The sequence below is a fragment of the Eulemur rufifrons genome, chromosome 7 (assembly GCF_041146395.1).
Source record: "Eulemur rufifrons isolate Redbay chromosome 7, OSU_ERuf_1, whole genome shotgun sequence".
Taxonomy (NCBI): Eukaryota; Metazoa; Chordata; class Mammalia; order Primates; family Lemuridae; genus Eulemur; species Eulemur rufifrons.
The window spans coordinates 224,974,203-224,980,100 of NC_090989.1; positions in this window are offsets into that span (position 1 = coordinate 224,974,203).

Sequence of the window (5,898 nt, forward strand, 5' to 3'; positions counted from 1 at the left end):
TATTATTTCAAAAATTATATATGACAAATAGGGGAAAAATCAAAATAGTTTTAAGAGTTGTTACAAGAATCACATGGGATGCTTATTAAAACTGTAAATTTCTGTCCTTCACTGGTAATAAAAATTAAAAGTTCATTTACGTGTTGGATATTAAAAAAAAAAGAACTGTATTGCTTGGTGAGAGAAAGATGATCTAAAAATCGTTTGTTTGTGTCCTCCCCTACCTAAATATTTTTAAAGATCAGGTAGATGATGGCTTCTTTTTCACATATTCTCAGCCTGAGTGTTTATTTAACTGTCTCATAAATAGGCACATCAAAAGAATATTAAAACAAACCAACAGTAAGCCTTGGGAACAAAGACAAAAAAAACAATGTTATATTACCAGGCTCAAAAACCATCAGAGGAAGAAGCTAAAAGCCCACAATAGAGACAGTAGCCAGCAGTTAAATAAACAACACTTTAGAGTAACAGTGTCAGTACATGACAATTAATAATTAGCTAATTATTGATGGCCTTGAATCAGCTGCAGGGTTACACTGAAATACAGCTCCATTAACCATGATATGTTTGATATATCACATGATAATTAAATTTATCTTTCCTCTTAAATATTAGCATTATTAGGTAAATTAACCAATAATATTGTAAAGGCTAGGCTTTCTATTGAGATCTCCATCTGAGAGCTTCTATGGTTGATAGAGAATAGATGGATTTTTACTTGCTAAATATAAATTTTGATGTTTCTTACAATTTAATTTCTTTTTTTAATCATGTAGGATGCCTTTCTCTGACACGACATTCTCCCATTTAACTCTAAAAGTATGTCGCACATCTTTAGATGTTGCCAATCACTCACTCCATCTTTCCTGCCCAGCCTCAGAATCCTTTCCACCATGTAGCGCTCCTGGCAGCCACAAAACAAGCCAATTTGCCATCCTACTTCTGACCCCGACTGCCACTGGGTCCCTCTCTTTTCAATGACAACACTTCCTGCTCACTTTTTGTTTATTAGAGTATCTATCGATGTCTCCTCTTTTCACACATCCAGACCCAAATATTGAGTCTCAAAGCTCATCCGACTGATGAAATGTTTTATGATTCTAAAGTGAAAAAAGAAAAAAAATTGTTAGATATATATTTACCCAGTGAGCCCTTCAGTTATTAAGTCAGAGCTGGGCAAATTCTCTGGAAAGCATGGCATTGACAGACTTCTAGGCCCACTAGGTTCATGGTTTTTGATCTTAGGTGGACGTCAAAGTACCTGGTTCTCACTTCAGATCTGCTGATTCAGATTTTTTTGGGGAAAAGGGGACCAAAATTTTGTAGGTGACTTCCATGTTTTCCAGGAGTTGAGAGCCCCTGCCCTGGGGCGGCGGGTAGGTGCAGTATTTGCTCCTTTGAGTATTGTTGAGGCTAATGGAGAAGCCACAGTAACAGGTTGCTGTAGCCAGATGCTGAGCAGTTGTTAAGTACTGAACTGTTGCTCTCAGGCCTCCATACAACTTAGCTCCGTGAGAAAATTGCTAGAAACAAGTTAATGGCAGTTAACTTACCACTTATCTATGCAGTGCCACTTGCCAATAATCTATGTCCAGATTCTCAAATGATAGTGATACTGAAGGGTACACTCATAAAGATGATATCGACTATTTTATATACATAAGTCATCTGTACTCAAGCACATATGCTCAAGTGTAGTATATGTTTGAGATTTCTGCCATTTCCATGGGCAGTAATTAAGAGAGTGGGCTTTGGAATTAGATCTACTTGGGTTTGAGTTTCAGGTCTACCACTAATCAGATGTGTGACCTTGGCCAAGTTTCTTAACCTCTGTAAGTCTATTCATTCGTCTACAAAATGGCCATAATGCTTAACTCAGAGCATTGTTTTCAGAAACGAATTAGATAATATGTTCATCTGGCCAAGGTGAGTGCTCCATAAATATAGTCATGTTTTTGTTTTGCACAAATAGCTTGAGTGCTGGTTTGATCTTAGACACTGATAGATATGAATGGTAAAAACTGCTTTAATGCTTTATGTTTCTGTTTATTTATATGCAAAGTAAATGACATTATCTCACTCTGCTCTAATGCCTGAAAAGTGTCCCATCTTCCTCAAAGTGAAAGCCCAGGTTCTCAAGGCTCCTTATGGTCTCCCCTTCCTCAACCCCAAACACCCATTCACCACCACCATCTCCCTTGCTCACTGTAATCCAGCTGCACTTGCCACTTATTGTTCCTTAAACATGCCAGGCACATTCCTACCTCAGGGCCTTTGCACCTGCTGTATTCTCCAGCTGGTATGTTTTTCTATCAGATACAACACCTTCTTTAAGTCTCTGTATAAATATCCCCTCATCAGTGAAGCCACTCTCTATAAAATAACCCCTCTATCCAGCCACTCCTATCTCTCTCATTCAGGTTTTTCTTCATGGTACTTAACATCTGACATATCGTATACTTTCTTGTTTATATGTTAATTGGCCCCCATGAGACCAGAGGACTTTGTTTTGTTCACTGTTATGTCCAGAGCTTAGAACTGGACTCAACACATAATAAGTGCTCAACAAATGTCTATTGTGTTAATGAACAAAAGATCTTTATTTGCCACTCGCAAATCAATGACTTAATCCAGTGGTCCCCAACCTTTTTGGAACCAGGAACCGATTTCATAGAGGACAATTTTTCCACGGACGGCAGGGGTAGGGAGGTGGTGGTGGTGAGGTGGAGCTCGCGTGGTGATGCGAGTGAGGGGGAGCGGCTGTAAATACAGGTGAAGCTTTGCTCGCTGGCCCACCTCTCACTTCCTATTGTGCAGTCTGCTTCCCAAGTTTCATGGAAGACAATTTTTCCATGGACAGGGTGGGGTGGCGGTGGGAGGCAGACCTCAGGCTGTGATGTGTGGCCTAGTCCCTAACAGGACATGGATTGGTCCCAGGCCTTGGACCAGGGGTTGGGGACCACAGACTTAATCAATCATTTAATCAGCAAATATTCACTGACCACATATTTTCTTTCAGTTTTTGTTCTAGATACTATTGGGAACATGAAAAGTTTTAAGACATGGTCCCTATCCTTAAGGAGCTTACAGCCTAGATTTGGGGAAAAAAATGCCTTGCCAAAGTGACAAAAACTAAATAAAACAATATAAAAATAACTAAAAATATAAAGTGGTAGGAATTATAAAGAGCACAGACGTTAGTTAAGATAAACAGAGGTCGAAGGAGGAAGATATTTCTTGGATGGGATGGGCAGAGAAGGTTTTTTATACAATGTGGGCTCTGAACAATCCCACATCCCATTAAGAGATGGCAAATTGTGGCTGGTGGAGAACTTGGGGGCTGGCAGCAGTGGAAGGATGTAGAAAAGGTGTCCGTAAACACCTGCAGGGATGATAGAGGCAGCCTAGCCCAGCAGGGGTGGGTTCTTACAGGTAAAAGTAGGAAATGAGGTTGTGGATGGCTTTGAAGGCTGGCAAGAGTTTGGGCTGGTGGCACTGGGAAGGCGGATGGAGGGTGGATTGCAGTGACGTCTTCGATGATGCATCGGCTGTTAGGTACAGGACAGCAGAGTTTGGAGCGGCTTGCTAACAGGGGAGGCTCTGGAGACAGACCAGGCTGAGGGCCTGCGAGACTGAGCCACATGCCAGGGAGGAAGGCTGTGAGGCTTGAGAATAAACTGGATCACGCAGGGGCTGGTTAGGGAGTTGGAAACTTATCCAGATATTTTATCTTTCTTATATTAACATTTGGTCTTTTGGTCATTTCATAGATCATTGTTACCTTTAACCAGATGAGAAGAGTGAAACCTAGTCTTTTAAAAACTTTTCTCAACCCTCGTTTTAAGATCGGTTTGCAGAGGGGCAGAGAGTGGGGTCCAGGTGTTTATAAATGTTTAAAAAATAAACATTGCTTTTAATGTTTTGTAAAATTTTATAATGCTTTATAAACATTAATTACAGTGAGCTACATGGTTAGCAAGCTTAGTGCAAATTACCTGCCTATCCCAGTCCCTAGTCCCCAGTCCCCAGATACAGAGATAAGGGCTCTAGCCAGTAGATTGTTTCTGCTGTCTTACTGCAGTGCTCATGGGTGTGTTTTGCTTAGAAACTGCTCTATTGAGAAGGCATAACAATAGAGTTCAGCAAATGTTTTGCTGGTCTCCGAGGCCTAATCAGGTCAATGGACTACTGCTTATGATTGTAAGAATTGTCTCTTCATGTCTGTTTGGAGATGTGACCTACTCCCCAATTCTCCAAACCCAAGTGATAGAGGCAGAGCAGTTGAGTCTCTGAATTACTTAGCTTGTTGCCTCAATTGACTTCTGAGTGTTCCGGTAACAACCTAAAAATACATTAGAATGATTTATTTATGACTTGGAATCTTGGATCACCATCAAATATGGACTTAAATTTTTTCTTATAATTTTGTTGACAGTTGAATTAAAAAAAACCCACTCCATTGCATACAAAAGAAGGAAGCTCGTTCAGTATTTTTCACTATTAAGTAGATTGAGGTGATAAGAACACAAGTAAGAGTGAAAAGAAATGCATTCACAGAAATGCCTTTTAAAGCTCTTTAGGATCTGTTTTCACGGAGGAAATGAATGGTAGCATATTATGTGTAGCCTTTCTCTCCATTCTGGTTTTTCTGTAAGCAGCTGCCCCAAATTTTAACATGACTCTACTGAAGCTTAGTGGGCCTGACTTGGATAGAGATTAATTACTTCTTGGTTGGATGAGGTGCACGACAAAGGTAAGACTGGGACCAGAGTCCCTGAGGATGGTTATCAAATAACACAGCAGCATAAAGCAAGTGGCATCACATGAAACATCCCTTGCCTGTCACTCCTGAATAATCTAGTGCACATGATAAATTACATCCCCAAATTTCTTTGTTAGAATGTTGTAAGTATTGAATCATTTAAAAATAGTCTATTTTGGCTGTCTTCATTTAAAATTTTGCCAACAATTAATAAGAAAAAGAAGTTAAATGTTTGACACTGCTGAGATGTTTCCTTCCCAAAACTAGGTACCACAGATTTAGTATTTTTCATATCAATTTAATCAGTTTTATATATTTGGGAAAACTAATTTTACAACAGAAGTGAAAGATAATGGTACTTTTAAAAAAAACTTTTAAGTTCTATTTCTGATATGTATCAAGTATAGAAAAATCTGGCTAATAAAACTTTAATGCTTTAAACATACAAACAAAAGCAAATGAGATCAATCTCATTACGCTGTAAATTTATCAAAATTTCTAGATAAAATTCCAACATTTAAGAATATCTTCCTAAAAATGCCATTTAGGCACAATGTGAATTTTTAGGTGAATATTCTAAAATGTTTGCATTCTTATTTTGTATTTCTGTCCACAACACAGAATAATCAGAGTTTCGTTTATTTCCCTGTGCTTTCTTCTTCTTCTTTTTTTTTTTTTTAATAGAGGGGGTTGTTTAAAAAACAACATTACCAACAAAAACCTTTCCTGTGGCTGTGATAATAAAATTACAGTTGTTTATCTAAGCCTACCAAATACATATATCCCTGCAGCAATAAATGCTTATTATAATTGTGGGAACTCAGAGAAATGGAAATAATTCTGTCATGATAAATATTTAATAAATGTTGTAGAATCTGTGATCTAAAGTGATTTTTAAACCACTTTTGCCTTTACAAAGCATTTGGTAACTTCCAAAGGACCCAAGAATCTTTCTCATTGCAGGCTAAATGCATAGATTCTTCTCCTCTTTCAATTTTTAATTATCAACATGTGTTAAATCTAGGTTTTAAAACCAGTGTACGTGTTAACTCCCTAAAATAACTTAAGAATTAGTTTTCTCAAACCTTCTTTAAAAAAAAAAAAGCTGTCAGTGAGCTGAGTTTATGCATGAA